The sequence below is a fragment of the Coregonus lavaretus genome (genome assembly GCF_964263955.1).
Source record: "Coregonus lavaretus genome assembly, chromosome: 10".
In the NCBI taxonomy this organism is placed as follows: domain Eukaryota; kingdom Metazoa; phylum Chordata; class Actinopteri; order Salmoniformes; family Salmonidae; genus Coregonus; species Coregonus lavaretus.
Window position 1 is genome coordinate 36,525,809 of NC_139997.1, and position 23,669 is coordinate 36,549,477.

General features: G+C 42.9%; 1 pseudogene across 1 annotated transcript in view; it reads left to right on the plus strand.

Annotated features, from left to right (window-relative positions):
* Positions 1-2,440: 2,440 nt before the first annotated feature.
* The window catches only part of LOC311136314 (retinoblastoma-associated protein-like), a 51,110-nt pseudogene continuing 29,881 nt past the window's right edge, over positions 2,441-23,669 (plus strand). Inside the window, exons 1-14 of the transcript XR_014615431.1 lie at positions 2,441-2,446; positions 2,596-2,723; positions 3,011-3,049; positions 3,243-3,292; positions 3,554-3,664; positions 3,923-4,068; positions 4,316-4,393; positions 14,079-14,176; positions 14,282-14,359; positions 15,514-15,601; positions 15,705-15,821; positions 16,069-16,154; positions 16,390-16,466; positions 16,734-16,954. The product of XR_014615431.1 is annotated as a retinoblastoma-associated protein-like (transcript). The remainder of the gene's footprint in view (positions 2,447-2,595; positions 2,724-3,010; positions 3,050-3,242; positions 3,293-3,553; positions 3,665-3,922; positions 4,069-4,315; positions 4,394-14,078; positions 14,177-14,281; positions 14,360-15,513; positions 15,602-15,704; positions 15,822-16,068; positions 16,155-16,389; positions 16,467-16,733; positions 16,955-23,669) is intronic.

A 23,669-nucleotide genomic window follows, 5' to 3' on the forward strand; every position in this document is an offset into this window, starting at 1 on the left:
TCAAAACAGTGATTCTGTTACTATTCCGAGTGCACCATGTCCAAACTAAGTATGGTTTATCTAAATGTGTCTAACTTTATTTTTTTGAACCGTTAGGCACAAAGCGAAGGATGCCGACTTTGACTCTGTGTCAGAGTCTTCATGTGACAGATGCAGTGTGTGATCGTGCCTGGACAATATGGAAGGCAGTTCAGCCCTCAGTGGACAAAGTTCCTGTACGTATCCACTTAATATCCCCAAGTTATTAGTAGAAAAAGTTTTTTTTATCTACTAATACCCTTTCTGTCTGCTCTGATGGAAAGAATATAACAAGTGAATAAACAACTGAACAATAACTATTTGTCTCTGAAATAAAACAGTATTCAAGGCTATTCACATAGAGCTTGACAATATATTATATTTTTATTTTCTCTCTGTCAACACAGGACACTAAAAAAAGGCTTTGGGGTGCTTGTCTGTTTGTAGCTGTGACAGACTTGGAAGTTACAAGTTTTACCTTTACTCAAGTCCAGAAGGCAGTGGATCTGAAGTAAGTACTAGATTCAGGAGTTCCAGTGGGGCCTTTGTCAGCTCCAGTGCCCAGATCAGTTGATGTTTCCCCTGGCAACACTCTTTTGAATAGCTCACTCACTGAAAGTACATACCTGTTGTAAACTTACGTGACATCGCTCAGTATTTGCCTAGTTGAGAAAATGCTGAGTACCTCTGTTATGAGAAATGTATATACGGTAGAAGTCGGAAGTTTACATACACCTTAGCCAAATACATTTAAACTCAGTTTTTCACAATTCCTGACATTTAATCCTAGTACAAACTCCCTGTCTTAGGTCAGTTAGGATCACCACTTTATTTTAAGAATGTGAAATGTCAGAATAATAGTAGAGAGTGATTTCTTTCAGCTTTTATTTCTTTCATCACATTCCCAGTGGGTCAGAAGTTTACATACACTCGATTAGTATTTGGTAGCATTGCCTTTAAATTGTTTAACTTGGGTCAAATGTTTCGGGTAGCCTTCCACAAGCTTCCCACAATAAGTTGGGTGAATTTTGGCCCATTCCTCCTGACAGAGCTGGTGTAACTGAGTCAGGTTTGTAAGCCTCCTTGCTCGCACACACTTTTTCAGTTCTGCCCACAAATTTTCTATAGGATTGAGGTCAGGGCTTTGTGATGGCCACTCCAATACCTTGACTTTGTTGTCCTTAAGCCATTTTGCCACAACTTTGGAAGTATCTTTGGGGTCATTGTCCATTTGGAAGACCCATTTGCGACCAAGCTTTAACTTCCTGACTGATGTCTTGAGATGTTGCTTCAATATATCTACATAATTTTCGTTCCTCATGATGCCATCTATTTTGTGAAGTGCACCAGTCCCTCCTGCAGCAAAGCACCCACACAGCATGATGCTGCCACCCCCGTGCTTCACAGTTGGGATGGTGTTCTTCGGCTTGCATGTTTCCTCCAAACATAACGATGGTCATTATGGCCAAACAGTTCCATTTTTGTTTCATCAGACCAGAAGACATTTCTCCAAAAAGTATGATATTTTTCCCCATGTGCAGTTGCAAACCATAGTCTGGCTTTTTTATGGCGGTTTTGGTGCAGTGGCTTCTTCCTTTACAGGCCTGAACACAAACATAGCAGGTAGGCTTGGGCGGTATACCAGGGTATTTGGAAATAGCCACAGGATGATTTTTCAATACTGTTGAAACTATTTCTTTGAAGTTTTTTAATACATTTGAATATTTGTAGCTACTTTTTAAATAAATACCTGCAGTCTACTTGTGCAATACGTTAGGAGATTAAGCAGATCACATTCTTCTCACCTGTCAGATTATTTTTCATTATGAAGTTTACTGGTAGTCCCCAGTCACATGGTGTTGGTTTACAAGCACACAACGACAAGAGACCGGAGCCTTGTGAGTCACTCACTGTTGTGCAGCACACGCCAGGTGATGTTGTTACAGTATGGAATTCACAGCTAAATGTTTGCCAGCTAGATATCTTATAACTATTAAGTTAAATGTCTAAAATGTGCTAAATCCTCTGCAGTTGTGCATTTAGTTTGCTAATTTAGTAGCTATTTATCTAGCTAGTTAAGTGGTTAGCTTCTTGCAAAATCAAGCTTCTCTTGGTAACAGCAGAGAATCCCCTCCTGGATCAAGAGCCTTGTTGTCTAATATTTATTTTGTGTGTGTAGCAAACTGTGAGTAGCTTTTTTTAAAAATTACTTGTATAACTTTATGAGCTGTCATGTCTGTTCTGCAAATAGTTTGTCAGACTGTATAAAATGTTCAGTGCGCTCGTTAGCACTTAGCTAGCATTCGCTATGGGATGTTACATGTACTTGTTAGCATTGCTGACCTTTGGATTACAGAGGCTGTGGGGTTTGAAAATAGCAGTGCTGGTATTACTGAATATCCCAGGATGGCACAAGGTCGGTATGAAGGTATGACAGTCTGGATATCGCCCAAGCCTAATAGCAGGTGTTTGGCAGCACAGACAATGATAACATGTCATCAGCCAAGTGAACACCTTCCAATTCTTGTTTAGATTGAGATGCAGTTCTAGCAGTTTTGTGTATCCTCTTGTGTGAAGCAGTTCTTGGGCCTGCTGAAGAAGATGGATGTGAACCTGGATACAATCAGCACCAGAGTGAACTCTGCAGTGATGCGACTGGAGAAGAAGTATGACGTGTCACTGGCACTCTACCAGAGGTTTGAGAAGTGAGTGAGAGTATCTTAACCTCGTGTTCCCTAATGGCATTTTTTTTGTTTGTTTTTTTATCTTCAGACTGTTTGATGTCTAACCGGGTGTGGACTACTAGTGCTCTACCTCTAGCAATGTAGTTTCACTGAACCCTTTTCTCTGCTGTTGCTGATATCCAGCTGTAGATATTCACAAAAATGCAAACGTCAGAGTACACAACCTGGATTTGAGCTGTTTAGTAATGTAATTATGTGCCCACTATGTATTTCATGTGCAATATTTATTACCACTTATCTTGTTTCAGGACATGCGGCAAAATCTATGCCGTGGACTCTGAAGCAAAGTAAGTGAATAAAAAGTGAAGAAATACCACCAATATTAATGGTAATCTCTGCCACAATGCTGATGATTGCTGTACTTTAAACAGTGTCTTCACTCTGTCCCTTTTATCAAAAAGTAAATGAGGGTCAATGTTGATAATGGGGGGTTTGTTCCTATTATGTGGTGTAATGTGAATAATGTTCTCTCTGTTCCAGGTGTAAGGAAATCCTGAGGGGCTGCTGGACAATGTTCCTTTTGGCAAAAGGTGGGTCAGTGGTTGTTGATCACTAACATTGCAGATGTTTTTTTTGCAAGGCGAAGAACAACAACAGACATTTGTAGATGTAGGGCTCAGAGATTATTTCCATCTTCCCCTGGTTATACTTTCCCCTCTTCATGTCTAGTCAGAGTTCTGGTGAGATAAGCAGCAAGTTTCGATTCATGGGTCTGTTTCTCCCATGACGCTGTTAAGACAGGCCAGTGTTATGATACTGCTGCTGATGTGCGTTGTCTGTGCTGTCTGCAGGAAGGGTTCTGCAGATGGAGAATGACCTGGTCATATCCTTCCATCTGATGGTGTGTGTTCTGGAGTTCTTCATCAGGCACTGCCCTCCCAGCCTGCTGCAGCCACTTTACAGTAAGACAGACTTTTTGACCGTCGGTCTCGGACTTCCCTCTACTACTGCAAGCCTCACATAGACATTCTCTTACATTTTCATTGGCCAACTGCCCTTATGAATACTGCCTCAAACATTATCACTCTCATTACTCAACTACAAAAGTGAGTTACCTTTTCAATATAACACATACGCTCAGTGTGTTATATTACCACAGGCCTGATGAGTTCTGTAAATTAATGGTTATAAAATCTAACCTTTTAACCTCTTCCCCTAAGAATCAGCCATCAGCACAGCCGAGAGCACCCCAACACAAACCTCCCGTCGCAATCCGACCAAAGCCAAGCCATATCAAGCCCCTCCAGAGGTGGACGTGCAGCTCCTGGAGACCGTCTGCAAGGAGAACAACTGCAGTGTGGAAGAGGTTCACACTGCGTTTTCATACCTAGTCAGCTTGTTGTAGCTTTAGATCCCAGTCATAGTCATCCACGTGAAAATCCACTACCGCTTTTAAGACAAACACCCAATCCATCCACTTATAAGGTTGAGACGTAATTTGTCACACAGAATAGGTGAGGTTCAGACTGTTAATTTACATGGCTGGGAATTCTGTTTGTTTGGGTTTTCTGTGTCTGTCATCTCATTGGTTGTCTGTTGTACTTGTGTTCCAGGTGAAGAATGTGTACCAGACCAGTTTCTCTGCTTTCCTGGACTCCATGAGCCTCTCTGGGACTCAGGACCAACCCCAGGTAGGATGCACACACTGCATTAAATGCTGGAGCTTATTGCTATGCCCCAGGTTATATAGAAATAAGTCAACAAATAATGGCATCTATGGGACGGAGACACACAGACGGAGGGCCGAGCACGGCCCTATTCACATCGACGGGGCTGTAGTGGAGACGGTCGAGAGCTTCATGTTCCTCGGTGTCCACATCACTAAGGACCTATTATGGTCCAATCACACCAACACAGTTGTGAAGAGGCACGACAATGCCTCTTTCCCCTCAGGAGGCTGAATAGATTTGTAATGGGCCTGGCTGCATCACTGCTTGCTATGGCAACTGCTCGGCATCCGACCGCAAGGGGTTACAGAACGTAGTGCGTACGGACCAGTAAATCACTGGGGCCGAGCTCCCTGCCATCCAGGACCTCTATACCAGGCGGTGTCAGAGGAAGGCCCTAAAAATCGTCAGAGACCGGCCACCCAAGTCAGTCTGTTCTCTCTGCTACCGCACGGCAAGCGGTACCGGAGTGCCAAGTCTTGGACCAAAAGGCTCCTGAACAGCTTCTACCCCAAAGCCATAAGACTGCTGAACAGTTAATTAAACGGCTACCCGGACTTTCTGCTTTTCACACGCTACCTACATGTACATAGTACTTAAATCGATCAATCACCTAACCAAACCTACATGTAGATATTACCTCAATCAATCACCCCAACTACCTCGTACCCCAGTACACTGTGTCGGTACCGGTACTCCTTGTATATAGCCTTGTTATTGTTATTTTATTGTTACTATTTTAGAATATACACTACCAGTCAAAAGTTTGGACACGCCTACTAATTCAAGGGTTTTTCTTTATTTTTTCTATTTTTTACATTGTAGAATAATAGTGTGAAGACATAAACTATGAAATAACACACATGGAATCATGTAGTAACCAAAAAAGGGTTAAACAAATCAAAATATATTTTATATTTGAGATTCTTCAAATAGCCACCCTTTGCCTTGACAGCTTTGCACACTCTTGGCATTCTCTCAACCAGTCACCCAGAATGCATTTCAATTAACAGGTGTGCCTTCTTAAAAGTTAATTTGTGGAATTTCTTTCCTTAATGCGTTTGCGCCAATCAGTTGCGTTGTGACAAGGTAGGGGGGTTATACAGAAGATAGCCCTATTTGGTAAAAGACGAAGTCCACATTATGGCAAGAACAGCTCAAATAAGCAAAGAGAAACGACAGTCCATCATTACTTTAAGACATGCAGTTCAGTCAATACGGAACATTTCAAGAACTTTGAAAGTTTCTTCAAGTGCAGTCGCAAAAACCATCGAGCTATGATGAAACTGGCTCTCATGAGGACTGCCACAGGAATGGAAGACCCAGAGTTACCTCTGCTGCAGAGGATAAGTTCATTAGTCATCAGCCTCAGAAATTGCAGCCCAAATAAATGCTTCACAGAGTTCAAGTAACAGACACATCTCAACATCAACTGTTCAGAGGGGACTGTGTGAATCAGGCCTTCATGGTGGAATTGCTGCAAGGAAACCACAACTAAAGGACACCAATAATAAGAAGAGACCTGCTTGGGCCAAGAAACACGAGCAATGTGCATTAGACCGGTGGAAATTCGTCCTTTGGTCTGGAGTCCAAATTTGAGATTTTTGGTTCCAACCGCTGTGTCTTTGTGAGACGTGGTGTGGGTGAACGGATGTGTAGTTCCCACCGTAAAGCATGGAGGAGGAGGTGTTATGGTGTGGGGGTGCTTTGCTGGTGACACTGTCTGTGATTTATTTAGAATTCAAGGCACACTTAACCGGCATGGCTACCACAGCATTCTGCAGCGATACGCCATCCCATCTGGTTTGGGCTTAGTGGGACTATCATTTGTTTTTCAACAGGACAATGACCCAACACACCTCCAGGCTGTGTAAGGGTTATTTTACCAAGAAGCAGAGTGATGGAGTGCTGCATCAGATGACCTGGCCTCCACAATCCCCCGACCTCATCCCAATTGAGATGGTTTGGGATGAGTCGGACGGCAGAGTGAAGGAAAAGTAGCCAACAAGTGCTCAGCATATGTGGAAACTCCTTCAAGACTGTTGGAAAAGCATTCCAGGTGAAGCTGTTTGAGAGAATGCCAAGAGTGTGCAAAGCTGTCATCAAGGCAAAGGGTGGCTATTTGAAGAATCTCAAATATAAAATATATTTTCAATCAATCAAAATGTATTTATAAAGCCCATTTACAACAGCAAGCAATGCAGATGTTTTGATTTGTTTAACACTTTTTTGGTTACTACATGTTTCAGTATGTGTTATTTCATAGTTTTGATGTCTTCACTATTATTCTACAATGTAGAAAATAGTAAAAATAAAGAAAAACCCTTGAATGAGTAGTTGTGTCCAAACGTTTGACTTGTACTGTGTATATATATATATATATATATATATATATATATATATATATATATATATATATATATATATATATATATATATATATATATATATATATATATATATATATATATATATATATATATACTGCTCAAAAAAATTAAGGGAACACTTAAACAACACAATGTAACTCCAAGTCAATCACACTTCTGTGAAATCAAACTGTCCACTTAGGAAGCAACACTGATTGACAATAAATTTCACATGCTGTTGTGCAAATGGAATAGACAACAGGTGGAAATTATAGGCAATTAGCAAGACATCCCCAATAAAGGACTGGTTTTGCATGTGGTGACCACAGACCACTTCTCAGTTCCTATGCTTCCTGGCTGATGTTTTGGTCACTTTTGAATGCTGGCGGTGCTTTCACTCTAGTGGTAGCATGAGACGGAGTCTACAACCCACACAAGTGGCTCAGGTAGTGCAGCTCATCCAGGATGGCACATCAATGCGAGCTGTGGCAAGAAGGTTTGCTGTGTCTGTCAGCGTAGTGTCCAGAGCATGGAGGCGCTACCAGGAGACAGGCCAGTACATCAGGAGATGTGGAGGAGGCCGTAGGAGGGCAACAACCCAGCAGCAGGACTGCTACCTCCGCCTTTGTGCAAGGAGGAGCAGGAGGAGCACTGCCAGAGCCCTGCAAAATGACCTCCAGCAGGCCACAAATGTGCATGTGTCTGCTCAAACGGTCAGAAACAGACTCCATGAGGGTGGTATGAGGGCCCGACGTCCACAGGTGGGGGTTGTGCTTACAGCCCAACACCGTGCAGGACGTTTGGCATTTGCCAGAGAACACCAAGATTGGCAAATTCGCCACTGGCGCCCTGTGCTCTTCACAGATGAAAGCAGGTTCACACTGAGCACGTGACAGACGTGACAGAGTCTGGAGACGCCGTGGAGAACGTTCTGCTTTCTGCAACATCCTCCAGCATGACCGGTTTGGCGGTGGGTCAGTCATGGTGTGGGGTGGCATTTCTTTGGGGGGCCGCACAGCCCTCCATGTGCTCGCCAGAGGTAGCCTGACTGCCATTAGGTACCGAGATGTGATCCTCAGACCCCTTGTGAGACCATATGCTGGTGCGGTTGGCCCTGGGTTCCTCCTAATGCAAGACAATGCTAGACCTCATGTGGCTGGAGTGTGTCAGCAGTTCCTGCAAGAGGAAGGCATTGATGCTATGGACTGGCCCGCCCGTTCCCCAGACCTGAATCCAATTGAGCACATCTGGGACATCATGTCTCGCTCCATCCACCAACGCCACATTGCACCACAGACTGTCCAGGAGTTGGCGGATGCTTTAGTCCAGGTCTGGGAGGAGATCCCTCAGGAGACCATCCGCCACCTCATCAGGAGCATGCCCAGGCGTTGTAGGGAGGTCATACAGGCACGTGGAGGCCACACACACTACTGAGCCTCATTTTGACTTGTTTTAAGGACATTACATCAAAGTTGGATCAGCCTGTAGTGTGGTTTTCCACTTCCAATTTTGATTGTGACTCCAAATCCAGACCTCCATGGGTTGATAAATTTGATTTCCATTGATAATTTTTGTGTGATTTTGTTGTCAGCACATTCAACTATGTAAAGAAAAAAAGTATTTAATAAGATTATTTCATTCATTCAGATCTAGGATGTGTTATTTTAGTGTTCCCTTAATTTTTTTGAGCAGTGTATATATACACACACATTACTGTACAAAAGTTTGGGGTCACTTAGAAATGTCCTTGTTTTTGAAAGAAAAGCAATTATTTTGTCCATTAAAATAACATCAAATTGATCAGAAATGCAGTGTAGACATTGTTAATGTTGTAAATGGCTATTGTAGCTGGAAACGGCAGATTTTTTATGGAATATCTACATAGGCGTACAGAGGCCCATTATCAGCAACCATCAGTCCTGTGTTGCAATGGCACGTTGTGTTTGTGTTATGAGAATTATTTAACTAACTATTTCTGTGTCTCTGTGCGTCTCCCAAAAGGTTGTAATGCTTTTGGATCAAGAAACGGACAGAGTCCCGGTCTGCATAGTCAGGCCTTTATTCATTGAGAATTCTGCCACAAAATGGTCGTACAATATTGTTATACGCACACGTCATACGAAAATCCCACCCCTCTGTAGGCGGGCTGTAGTTTTCCACTTTAAAACTGCTCTCCTGACCATCAGTTCACACACACACACACACACACACACACACACACACACACACACACACACACACACACACACACACATATACACATATACACACATACACACATACACACATACACACATACATACATACATACATACATACATACATACATACATACATACATACATACATACATACATACATACATACACACACACACACACACACACACACACACACATTTTCTTATCATAGTCTACTCCCTGCATTCCTCAGTTATCGCCGTTCTCACAATATTCTGCACCATGTTTAACAGTTCTCCTTCTTCGCCGTCCGGTCTAACTCCTACTCACATTGCTAAATAGTAGCACAATGTCATAATCTTTACTGGTCCTACACTCACACATTCTAACACATTTCACACAGTTTCAGGGTGTAATAATTAGTCATTAATAATTATTCTATCAGTTTGCTAATCCAAGTTTATCATTTTAAAAGACTAATTGATGATTAGAAAACCCTTTTGCAATTATGTTAGCACAGCTGAAAACTGTTGTGCTGATTTAAAGAAGCAATACAACTGGCCTTCTTGAGACTAGTTGAGTATCTGGAGCATCAGCAATTGTGGGTTCGATTACAGGCTCAAAATGGCCAGAAACAAATAACTTTCTTCTGAAACTCATCAGTCTATTCTTGTTCTGAGAAATGAAGGCTATTCCATGCGAGAAATTGCCAAGAAACTGAAAATCTCGTACAATGCTGTGTACTACTCCCTTCACAGAACAGTGCAAACTTGCTCTAACCAGAATAGAAAGAGGAGTGGGAGGCCCCGGTACACAACTGAGCAAGAGGACAAATACATTAGTGTGTCTAGTTTGAGAAATGGACGCCTCACAGGTCAACTGGCAGCTTAATTAAATAGTACCCGCAAAACACCAGTCTCAACGTCATTTCTCTGTAATCGAACCCACAACTGCTGATGCTCCAGATACTCAACTAGTCTCAAGAAGGCCAGTTTTATTGCTTCTTTAATCAGCACAACAGTTTTCAGCTGTGCTAACATAATTGCAAAATGGTTTTCTAATGATCAATTAGCCTTTTAAAATGATAAACTTGGATTAGCAAACACAATTTGCCATTGGAACAGGACTGATGGTTGCTAATAATGTGCCTCTGTACGCCTATGTAGATATTCCATAAAAAATCAGCCGTTTCCAGCTACAAAAGCCATTTACAACATTAACAATGTCTACACTGTATTTCTGATCAGTTTGATGTTATTTTAATGGACAAAAAAAATGCTTTTCTATCGAAAAGAAGGACATTTCTAAGTGACCCCAAACTTTTGAACGGTTATATATACAGTGGGGAGAACAAGTATTTGATACACTGCCGATTTTGCAGGTTTTCCTACTTACAAAGCATGTAGAGGTCTGTAATTTTTATCATAGGTACACTTCAACTGTGAGAGACGGAATCTAAAACAAAAATCCAGAAAATCACATTGTATGATTTTTAAGTAATTCATTTGCATTTTATTGCATGAAATAAGTATTTGATACATCAGAAAAGCAGAACTTAATATTTGGTACAGAAACCTTTGTTTGCAATTACAGAGATCATACGTTTCCTGTAGGTCTTGACCAGGTTTGCACACACTGCAGCAGGGATTTTGGCCCACTCCTCCATACAGACCTTATCCAGATCCTTCAGGTTTCGGGGCTGTCGCTGGGCAATACGGACTTTCAGCTCCCTCCAAAGATTTTCTATTGGGTTCAGGTCTGGAGACTGGCTAGGCCACTCCAGGACCTTGAGATGCTTCTTACGGAGCCACTCCTTAGTTACCCTGGCTGTGTGTTTCGGGTCGTTGTCATGCTGAAAGACCCAGCCACGACCCATCTTCAATGCTCTTACTGAGGGAAGGAGGTTGTTGGCCAAGATCTCCAATACATGGCCCCATCCATCCTCCCTTCAATACGGTGCAGTCGTCCTGTCCCCTTTGTAGAAAAGCATCCCCAAAGAATTATGTTTCCACCTCCATGCTTCACGGTTGGGATGGTGTTATTGGGGTTGTACTCATCCTTCTTCTTCCTCCAAAAAGCGCTATTTTTGTCTCATCAGACCACATGATCTTCTTATTCCTCCTCTGCATCATCCAGATGGTCATTGGCAAACTTCAGACGGGCCTGGACATGCGCTGGCTTGAGCAGGGGGACCTTGCGTGCGCTGCAGGATTTTAATCCATGGCGGCGTAGTGTGTTACTAATGGTTTTCTTTGAGACTGTGGTCCCAGCTCTCTTCAGGTCATTGACCAGGTCCTGCCATGTAGTTCTGGGCTGATCCCTCACCTTCCTCATGATCATTGATGCCCCACGAGGTGAGATCTTGCATGGAGCCCCAGACCGAGGGTGATTGACCGTCATCTTGAACTTCTTCCATTTTCGAATAATTGCGCCAACAGTTGTTGCCTTCTCACCAAGCTGCTTGCCTATTGTCCTGTAGCCCATCCCAGCCTTGTGCAGGTCTACAATTTTATCCATAATGTCCTTACACAGCTCTCTGGTCTTGGCCATTGTGGAGAGGTTGGAGTCTGTTTGATTGAGTGTGTGGACAGGTGTCTTTTTATACAGGTAACGAGTTCAAACAGGTGCAGTTAATACAGGTAATGAGTGGAGAACAGGAGGGCTTCTTAAAGAAAAAACTAACAGGTCTGTGAGAGCCGGAATTCTTACTGGTTGGTAGATGATCAAATACTTATGTCATGCAATAAAATGCAAATTAATTACTTGAAAATCATACAATGTGATTTTCTGGATTTTTGTTTTAGATTCCTCACAGTTGAAGTGTACCTATGATAAAAAATTATAGACCTCTACATGCTTTGTAAGTAGGAAAACCTGCAAAATCGGCAGTGTATCAAATACTTGTTCTCCCCACTGTGTATATACAGTGGGGAAAAAAAGTATTCAGTCAGCCACCAATTGTGCAAGTTCTCCCACTTAAAAAGATGAGAGGCCTGTAATTTTCATCATAGGTACACGTCAACTATGACAGGCAAAATGAGAAGAAAAAAAACAGAAAATCACATTGTAGGATTTTTAATGAATTTATTTGCAAATTATGGTGGAAAATAAGTATTTGGTCAATAACAAAAGTTTCTCAATACTTTGTTATATACCCTTTGTTGGCAATGACACAGGTCAAACGTTTTCTGTAAGTCTTCACAAGGTTTTCACACACTGTTGCTGGTATTTTGGCCCATTCCTCCATGCAGATCTCCTCTAGAGCAGTGATGTTTTGGGGCTGTCGCTGGCCAACACAGACTTTCAACTACCTCCAAAGATTTTCTATGGGGTTGAGATCTGGAGACTGGCCAGGCCACTCCTTTGTTGCCCGGGCGGTGTGTTTGGGATCATTGTCATGCTGAAAGACCCAGCCACGTTTCATCTTCAATGCCCTTGCTTATGGAAGGAGGTTTTCACTCAAAATCTCACGATACATGGCCCCATTCATTCTTTCCTTTACACGGATCAGTCGTCCTGGTCCCTTTGCAGAAAAACAGCCCCAAAGCATGATGTTTCCACCCACATGCGTCACAGTAGGTATGGTGTTCTTTGGATGCAACTCAGCATTCTTTGTCCTCCAAACACGACGAGTTGAGTTTTTACCAAGAAGTTCTATTTTGGTTTCATCTGACCATATGACATTCTCCCAATCCTCTTCTGGATCATCCAAATGCACTCTAGCAAACTTCAGACGGGCCTGGACATGTACTGGCTTAAGCAGGGGGACACGTCTTGCACTGCAGGATTTGAGTCCCTGGCGGCGTAGTGTGTTACTGATGGTAGGCTTTGTTACTTTGGTCCCAGCTCTCTGCAGGTCATTCACTAGGTCCCCCCGTGTGGTTCTGGGATTTTTGCTCACCGTTCTTGTGATCATTTTGACCCCACGGGGTGAGATCTTGCGTGGAGCCCCAGATCGAGGGAGATTATCAGTGGTCTTGTATGTCTTCCATTTCCTAATAATTGCTCCCACAGTTGATTTCTTCAAACCAAGCTGCTTACCTATTGCAGATTCAGTCTTCCCAGCCTGGTGCAGGTCTACAATTTTGTTTCTGGTGTCCTTTGACAGCTCTTTGGTCTTGGCCATAGTGGAGTTTGGAGTGTGACTGTTTGAGGTTGTGGACAGGTGTCTTTTATACTGATAACAAGTTTAAACAGATGCCATTAATACAGGTAACGAGTGGAGGACAGAGGAGCCTCTTAAAGAAGAAGTTACAGGTCTGTGAGAGCCAGAAATCTTTCTTGTTTTGTTGTAGGTGACCAAATACTTATTTTCCACCATAATTTGCTAATAAATTCATTAAAAATCCTACAATGTGATTTTCTGGATTTTTTCCCCCTCAATTTGTCTGTTATAGTTGATGTGTACCTATGATGAAAATTACAGGCCTCTCTCATCTTTTTAAGTGGGAGAACTTACACAATTGGTGGCTGACTAAATACTTTTTTTCCCCACTGTGTATATATATATAGATATATACATACACACACACACACACACAGTACCAGTCAAAGGTTTGGACACAACTACTCATTCATTCGTTTTTTTTTTTTTGTGTGCGTCTGAAAGCTTTTCTGTCAGGATGTGGTATACTGTAATGTTTTTCTTTTGAAAGGACAGTGTCATGGAAACATGTACATGAGCAGTTGAATCTTAATTAGATGTGGTATCTCAGGACAGTATATTACAGGGGCAGCTATGGAGAGGAAATAATACTTTAGTGTATAAATTGAGCAGTATAATAAGTCTGGTAGCAGCAGTTCTGATGTGTGTATGTATGTATGCTAAGGTGTGGAGAATCAGAGCAGGTGGTCAGTCCATTTCAAGTGTTCAGCAGTCTGATGGCTTGTAGATACCAACAGGCTCAGAGAGAGAGTTTCTATCAGACCTCATGCTCCGATACCGTCTGCCCGACGTTAAGGGAGAGAACAGCTCGTGGCTGGGGTGTGTGAGCCCTTGATGATTCATACTAAAGTGCTGACGTTTCTGTAGGATTGGAATATCCATGATGTCGTTTCATACCTGTCAGAGCCTGTTGCAACATCCTGTTCTCCTTTCAGGTGACTGACCTCAGCAAGCAGTATGAGTATATCAGAGACTTTGACAGCAGGCTGTTCTTGGATAATGATGAGACACTTCTTAGTCCCAAAGTAGAACTGTAAGTAGAACCTCAAATAATGACATTAATGACAAAGAAGTAGTCTCAAATAAATAGTCTCAGTATACCTAGCAGTGTATAATGCCCCCTCCCTTCTCCTTTCAGAATGCAGGTAGAAAGGACACAGAGGAAGAACCTGCCTGAAGAGGATGTTGTTCTCATCCCCCCACAGACGCCTGTCAGGTGAGCCCCCTCTGACCTCCACTCCTTAGCCCTTACCACCAGCTGACTGTCCATCCTCAACTGGCCTAGAACAGCGTGTTCCCCTGGAAGGACAGACGTTTACTCCTATGATGTTTGAGAGTCCTGTCCAGGGGGTGTACTTGTACATCAAGATGCTTCATACTACAGAACATAGAGCTATTCATAGAAAAATCCTGTAGATATGAAAGGGGTTCTTAATTAATCACTTCCACCCATGCTCTTTATGAATGGGATCAGATCACATGACCCTGAATACCACAAGGAGATATGTGCTTTGATGTTTTCACGTGGCTCTCATGAGAGGGGTTAAGAAACGAAGGGGGATAGCATGTCGAGGCCCAACATGTCTGTCAATGACTCTTATTTATTACAAGTAACGTTCAGGGGTTGAAAGTCACACACAAATTACTTTCACAAAATCAGTTCATGGCTTTGAACATTAGTCGTGTGTGTATGCACTGAGTATACCAAACATTATGAACACCTTCCTAATATTGAGTTGCACGCCCCCTTTTGCACTCAGAACAGCCGCAATTTGTCGGGGCATGGACTCTACAAGGTGTCGAAAGCGTTCCACAGGGATGCTGGGCCATGTTGACTCCAATGCTTCCCACTTTTGTGTCAAGTTGTCTGGTTGTCCTTTTGGTGGTGCACCATTCTTGATACACACAGGAAACTGTTAAGTGTGAAAAACACAGCAGCGTTGCGGTTCTTGACACACTCAAACCGGTCCGCCTGGCACCTACTACCATACCCCGTTCAAAGGCACTTTGTCTTGCCCATTAACCCTCTGAATGGCACACATACACAACCCATGTCTCGAGGCATACAAATCCTCCTTTAACCGGTCTCCTCCCCTTCATTTACACTGATTGAAGTGGATTTAGTAAGTGACATCAATAGGGGATCATAGCATTCACTTGGTCAGTCTATGTCATGGAAAGAGGTGTCCTTAATGTGTTGTGTACTCAGTGTATCTTTCACTCCTGTTAATTTCTCATTTGGTTTTCTGGAATTACAGTAAGATTTAAGTGTCCCTGAACAGGTATACCCAATCAGTTTATTTATATTTCTGTTGTCTCGTTGAGTTCTAACATTATAGTTATCATGCATTTTCACCCATATCTCCACAGATCTGCCATGAACTCCATTGTACAGTTGAGGGTTGATCTCACCTCCTCTGGTGACCAGCCCTCTGCTATCCTGGCTGTGTATTTCAAGGTACAACTTAGTTTAACTTCACCTGCCATACCATTGACTCATATACTTCAAGTCATTTTGTGGGTATGTTCCTGCTATTTTAAACCTCTCCTCGTCCTGCCAGAAGTGCACAGTGGACCCGACAGAGGAGGTGTTGCAGCATGTGGAGCGTCTGGGTCAGCTGTTCTGCCAGATATTTGGTCAGGCTGAGGGGCCACACTGTGTGGGGCTGGGCAAACAGGTACCACCTGGCTTACATGCAGCACACTATACTGAGGAATTATATTACTTGAGAGAAGGGGGTGGTCTAAACTGTTGATACAGAGTTTTCTTTAGTTTTACCCATAGACCTGACAGAGATGATAACCATGCCACTTTTTGAATCTGACCTATGATATTTGGTTGATACACCCCAGTGCAGGCAGACCACTATATGACACACTAATGTAGTCATAAACTCATGAATGTATTCTCCTTCTCTTCATCAGAGGTTCACCCTTGGGGTCCAGTTGTATTACAGAGTCATGGAGTCCATGCTGAAATCGGTAAATGACCTGGTCTTATTTCTATTTCGGTTTTACCTCCATATTTTCTTAAATGTCTGATAAGTCTATTTTCTCCCCAATAGGGCAGAATTTCAGGTATGCAACATAACACAATATGCTAATCTCATCAGAATTAAAATGATTAGTTCTTAAATTAGACTAAAAAATACTAAAATAGTTGCAGTGTGTATACACAGTGTACTGTTCATCTATGGAGTGTGCTATTGCCCATTTATCTGACCTGTCATGTGATTTCCATGACAGTAAACTCCTCAATGACTGCACATTCCACACCTCACTCCTGGCCTGTGCTTTGGAGGTCATAATGGCAACCTATGGTGGTGAGTCTCTCCAGTACCCACATTCACTCACTGCTAATGGATGCAGTCATCTGGATGAACCTCATATAGATCATTCTACCGACCTTTAATAGCTATGTACTAACTTCTCATAGAACATTTCTAGTAATATTGATAGAATTAGAAAAAAACATACATGTTACAATGTACAGTATGTCGTTCCCTTTAATAACATTTATAAACCAGATCATAATCAATAGAACCCAGATGCGCTATGAGTCATGATTTCACTATCTGTTGTCCAATCAGGGAGCTCCTTCAAGAACAGTGGCTACAGCAACGGTGGTAGTGTCCCCGTGGAGATGGACCTGTGCTTCCCGTGGATCCTGGATGTGTTTCAGCTGACAGCGTTTGACTTCTACAAGGTGATCGAGCGCTTCATCAAGGCTGAGCCCAGCCTGAGCAAAGACATCGTCAAGCACCTGGAGCGCTGCGAACACCTCATCATGGAGACCATTGTCTGGAGAGGGGTATGTCACGTCACATTACTCACAGCCAGTCTCATCACCACATGGTACTGGGGCTGGCCGTATTAATTCACGGACCGGTTTGGATTTTTACTTTACCTTCTATAATGGTATTTTTAATGTTTGATTTGTTACATTAAATAATTCAGTTTTGGGTTTTCCCAAAAGAATTATGGCAATCATCAGTTTTTAGCTCCACTAAGAAACTGCTAACAGCTGAGAACTGCTAGCTAACTTTCTAGCACAACAAGTCAACAACTTCGGGATGGTAAGCTTGCCAAATAGACCCCCGGAAATCGTCCAACTACCTAGTTGAAGGTAAGAACTGCAATTGAAGTCGAAAATAGTCAGAGAAACATTTTTGGGGGGGGATAGAGGCATACTAAGACAAAATAAATGTGACACAGCGTGTAAATGATAACAAATTAGTAGAGGAAATTAAGAAAATTAAAATGAATGCAGGAAGTGAATGCTGGAATTCAACAAATAACTATGCAAACGGAAACCATTGGTTGAGTACCAGATTGAGGCTACAAAAGAGGATTTTGACTACTTCACTATCAGTTTTGTCCTCCTATTATTTTACAGTATAAAGCAATCATAATGGACAAAGCCCATTGACCACTTACAATTAATTTGTTGCCATGTACTACCCATAAAGCATGTTTAGAATTTGTATTATTTAGAAACATAAAATACCGTCAAAAATGGGAAAAATACTGTGATATTTTGGCCATATCGCCCAGCCCTACATAATACACATCACATAAAGTTTAATTATGACGTATAATTACAGCGCTCAAGGCAATCTATCGTAAACTTTATACTTGAATAATTTGTAGGCTCTGTCGCAGCTGGCCGCGACCGGGAGACCCATGGGCGGCGCACAATTGGTCCAGCGTTGTCCAAGGTAGGGGAGGGTTTGGCCGGAAGGGATGTGGGTTCGTTTCCCACGGGGGGCCAGTATGAAAAAAATAAAACGTATGCATTCACTAACTGTAAGTTGCTCTGGATAAGAGCGTCTGCTAAATGACTAAAATGTAATGTAAAATGTAAAAAATTATTCATATCTACAGTTGAAGTCGGAAGTTTACATACACCTTAGCCAAATACATTTAAACTCAGTTTTTTCACAATTCCTGACATTTTAATCCTAGTAAAAATTCCCTGTCTTAGGTCAGTTAGGATCACCACTTTATTTTAAGAATGTGAAATGTCAGAGTAATAGTAGAGAGAATGATTTATTTCAGCTTTTATTTCTTTCATCACAATCCCAGTGGGTCAGAAGTTTACATACACTCAATTAGTATTTGGTAGCATTGCCTTTAAATTGTTTAACTTGGGTCAAACGTTTTGGGTAGCCTTCCACAAGCTTCCCACAATAAGTTGGGTGAATTCTGTCCCATTCCTCCTGACAGAGCTGGTGTAACTGAGTCAGGTTTGTAGGCCTCCTTGCTCGCACACGCTTTTTCAGTTCTGCCCACACATTTTCTATAGGATTGAGGTCAGGGCTTTGTGATGGCCACTCCAATACCTTGACTTTGTTGTCCTTAAGCCATTTTGCCACAACTTTGGAAGTATGTTTGGGGTCATTGTCCATTTGGAAGACCCATTTGCGACCAAGCTTTAACTTCCTGACTGATGTCTTGAGATGTTGCTTCATGACTGTAAGTCGCTTTGGATAAAAGCGTCTGCTAAATGGCTTATTATTATTATTATTATATCCACATAATTTTCGTTCCTCATGATGCCATCTATTTTGTGAAGTGCACCAGTCCCTCCTGCAGCAAAGCACCCCCACAGCATGATGCTGCCACCCCCGTGCTTCACGGTTGGGATGGTGTTCTTCTGCAAGTAGCCCCCTTTTTCCTCCAAACATAACAATGGTCATTATGGCCAAACAGGTCCAGAGGACATTTCTCCAAAAAGTACGACTTTTGTCCCCATGTGCAGTTGCAAACCGTAGTCTGGCTTTTTTATGGCGGTTTTAGAGCAGTGGCTTCTTCCTTGCTGAGCGGCCTTTTAGGTTATGTCGATATAGGACTCATTTTACTGTGGATATAGATACTTTTGTACCTGTTTCCTCCAGCATCTTCACAAGGTCCTTTGCTGTTGTTCTGGGATTGATTTGCACTTTTCGCACCAAAGTACGTTCATCTCTAGGAGACAGAACGCGTCTCCTTCCTGAGCGGTATGACAGCTTCGTGGTCCCATGGTGTTTATACTTGTGTACTATTGTTTGTACAGATGAACGTGGTACCTTCAGGCGTTTGGAAATTGCTCCCAAGTGTGAACCAGACTTGTGGAGGTCTACAATTTTCTTTCTGAGGTCTTGGCTGATTTATTTTGATTTTCCCATGATATCAAGCAAAGAGGCAGTGAGTTTGAAGGTAGGCCTTGAAATACATCCACAGGTACACCTCCAATTGACTAAAATGATGTCAGTTAGCCTATCAGAAGCTTCTAAAGCCATGACATCATTTTCTGGAATTTTCCAAGCTGTTTAAAGGCACAGTCAACTTAGTGTATGTAAACTTCTGACCCACTGAAATTGTGATACAGTGAAATAATCTGTCTGTAAACAGTTTTTGGAAAAATTACTTGTGTCATGCACAAAGTAGATGTCCTAACCGACTTGCCAAAACTATAGTTTGTTAATAAGAAATGTGTGGAGTGGTTGAAAAACTAGTTTTATTGACTCCAACCTAAGTGTATGTAAACTTCCGACTTCAACTGTATCCATAGTGTCTTCAGAAAGTATTCACACCCCTTGACCTTTTCCACATTTTCTTTGTTTTACAGCCTGAATTTAAAATGTAATTAAATTGATTTTTTGTCACTGGCCTACCTACACCCATAACGTCAAAGTGGAATTATGTTTTTCAAACATTTTAATTAAAAATGAAAAGCTGAGATGTCTTGATTCAAGTATTCAACCCCTTTGTTATGGAAAGCTTAAAGAAGTTCAGTAAAATGTTGCTTAACAAGTCACACATGTTGCATGGACTCACTCTGTGTGCAATAATAGTGTTTAACATGATTTTTGAATGACTGCCTCATCTCTCTAACCCACACATATAATTATCTGTAAGGTACCTCAGTCGAGCTGTCAATTTCAAACACAGGTTTATCCACAAAGATCAGGGAGGTTTTCCAATGCCTCGTGAAAAAGGGCACCTATTGGTAGATGGGTAAAATACAAAATTAACGAATTACACTTTGTGGATGGTGTATCAATAAACCCAGTCACTACAAAGATGCAGACGTCCTTCCTAACTCCGTTGCTGGAGAGGAAGGAAACCGCTCAGGGATTTCACTATGAGGCCAATGGTGACTTTAAAACAGTTACAGAGTTTAATGGCTGTGATAGGAGAAAACTGAGCATCGATCAACAACATTGTAGTTACTACACAATACTAACCTAATTGACAGAGTGAAAAGAAGGAAGCCTGTACAGAATAAAAAGATTCCAAAACATGCATCCTGTTTGCAACAAGACACTAAAGTAATACTGCAAGAAATGTGGCAAAGCAATTCACTTTTTGTCCTGAATACATCGTTTTATGTTTGGGGCAAATCCAATACAACACATTACTGAGTACCACTCTCCATATTTTCAAGCATAGTGGTGGCTGCCGGAGAAGATGGCTGCCGTTTTACAGCCCTCTAACCAATTCTACTATTATGTGTGTTTTTTGGCGTTATTTGTAATTTATTCTGTACATAATGTTTCTGCCACCGTCTGCTATGACCAAAAAGAGCTTCTGGATATCAGGACAGCGATTACTCACCACGTATTGGACGAAGATTTTTTTCTTCAACGAGTCGGACGCAAAGGATATCCTACAGACACCCGACAAGGCCCAAATCCCCGTCATTTGCATGAGAAAGAGACAGAGATATCGTGGACGTAGGTCGGGGTGCCTTGTAAGGATCCGACGGCGAGCGAGTAAACTGCCTCTTCCATCAATCCTATTAGCCAATGATCAATCATTTGAAAATAAGGTAGACGACCTAAGATTATGGGTATCCTACCAACGGGACATTAAAAACTGTAATATCTTATGTTTCACTGAGTCGTGGCTGAACGATGACATTGATAACATACAGCTGGCGGGATAGACGCTACATGTCAGGATAGAACGGCTGACTCCGGTAAGACCAGGGGTGGCGGTCTGTGTATATTTGTAAACAACAGCTGGTGCAACAAATCTAATACTAAGGAAGTCTCATGGTTTTGCTCGCCTGAAGTAGAGTATCTCATGATAAGCTATAGACAACACTATTTACCAAGAGAGTTTTCTTCTATATTTTTCGTAGCTGTCTATATACCACCACAAACCAATACTGGCACTAAGACTGCACTCAATGAGCTGTATAAGGCCATAAGTAAACAGGAAAACACTCATCCAGAGCCAGCGCTCCTAGTGGCCGGGGACTTTAATGCAGGGAAACTTAAATCCGTTCTACCTAATTTCTACCAGCATGTTAAATGTGCAACCAGAGGAAAAAAAACTCTAGACCACCTTTACTCCACACACAGAGACGCGTACAAAGCTCTCCCTCGCCCTCCATTTGGCAAATCTGACCATAATTCTATCCTCCTGATTCCTGCTTACAAGCAAAAACTAAAGCAGGAAGCACCAGTTACTCGGTCAATAAAAAAAGAGGTCAGATGAAGCAGGACTGTTTTGCTAGCACAGACTGGAATATGTTACGGGATTCTTACGATGGCATTGAGGAGTACACCACATCAGTCACTGGCTTCATCAATAAGTGGTCCTCTGTAGCTCAGCTGGTAGAGCACGGCGCTTGTAACGCCAAGGTAGTGGGTTCGATCCCCGGGACCACCAATACACAAAAATGTATGCACGCATGACTGTAAGTCGCTTTGGATAAAAGCGTCTGCTAAATGGCATATTATTATTATTATTATAAGTGCGTTGATGACGTCGGCCCCACAGTGACTGTACGTACATACCCCAACCAGAAGCCATGGATTACAGGCAACATTTACACTGAGCTAAAGGGTAGAGCTGCTGCTTTGAAGGAGCGGGACTCTAACCCGGAAGCTAATAAGAAATCCTGCTATGCCCTCCGACGAACCATCAAACAGGCAAAGCGTCAATACAGGACTAAGATCAAATCATATTACACCGGCTCCGACGCTCGTCGAATGTGGCAGGGCTTGCAACCTATTACAGACTAGAAAGGGAAGCACAGCCGCGAGCTGCCCAGTGACACAAGCCTACCAGACGAGCTAAATTACTTCTATGCTCGCTTCGAGGCAAGTAACACTGAAACATGCATGAGAGCATCAGCTGTTCCGGATGACTGTGTGATCACGCTCTCCGTAGCCGATGTGAGTAAGACCTTTAAACAGGTCAACATTCACAAGACCGCAGGGCCAGACGTATTACCAGGACGTGTACTCCGAGCATGCGCTGACCAACTGGTAAGTGCCTTCACTGACATTTTCAACCTCTCCCTGTCTGAGTCTGTAATACCAACATGTTTCAAGCAGACCACCATAGTCCCTGTGCCCAAGACCACTAAGGTAACCTGCCTAAATGACTACCGACCCGTAGCACTCACATCTGTAGCCATGAAGTGTTTTGAAAGGCTGGTCATGGCTCATATCAACACCATTATCCCAGAAACCCTAGACCCACTCCAATTTGCATACCGCCCCAACAGATCCACAGATGATGCAATCTCTATTGCGCTCCACACTGCCCTTTCACACCTGGACAAAAGGAACACCTATGTTAGAATGCTATTCATTGACTACAGCTCAGCGTTCAACACCATAGTGCCCTCAAAGCTCATCACTAAGCTGACCCTGGGACTAAACACCTCCCTCTGCAACTGGATCCTGGACTTCCTGACGGGCCGCCCCCAGGTGCTAAGTGTAGGTAACAACACATCCGCCACGCTGATCCTCAACACGGGGGCCCCTCAGGGGTGTGTGCTCAGTCCCCTCCTGTACTCCCTGTTCACTCATGACTGCATGGCCAGGCACGACTCCAACACCATCATTAAGTTTGCCAACGACACAACAGTGGTAGGCCTGATCACCGACAACGATGAGACCGCCTATAGGGAGGAGGTCAGAGACCTGGCCGTGTGGTGCCAGGACAACAACCTCTCCCTCAACGTGATCAAGAAAAAGGAGATGATTGTGGACTACAGGAAAAAAAAGAGGATCGAGCACTCCCCCATTCTCATCGACGGGGCTGTAGTGGAACAGGTTGAGAGCTTCAAGTTCCTTGGTGTCCACATCACCAACAAACTAACATGGTCCAAGCACACCAAGACAGTTGTGAAGAGGGCACGACAAAACCTATTCCCCCTAAGGAGACTGAAAAGATTTGGCATAGGTCCTCAGATCCTCAAAAGGTTCTACAGCTGCACCATCGAGAGCATCCTGACTGGTTGCATCACTGCCTGGTATGGCAACTGCTCTGCCTCCGACCGCAAGGCACTACAGAGGGTAGTGCGTACGGCCCAGTACATCACTGGGGCCAAGCTTCCTGCCATCCAGGACCTCTATACCAGGCGGTGTCAGAGGAAGGCCCTAAAAATTGTCAAAGACTCCAGCCACCCTAGTCATAGACTGTTCTCTTTGCTACCGCACGGCAAGCGGTACCGGAGCGCCAAGTCTGGGTCCAAGAGGCTTCTAAACAGCTTCTACCCCCAAGCCATAAGACTCCTGAAC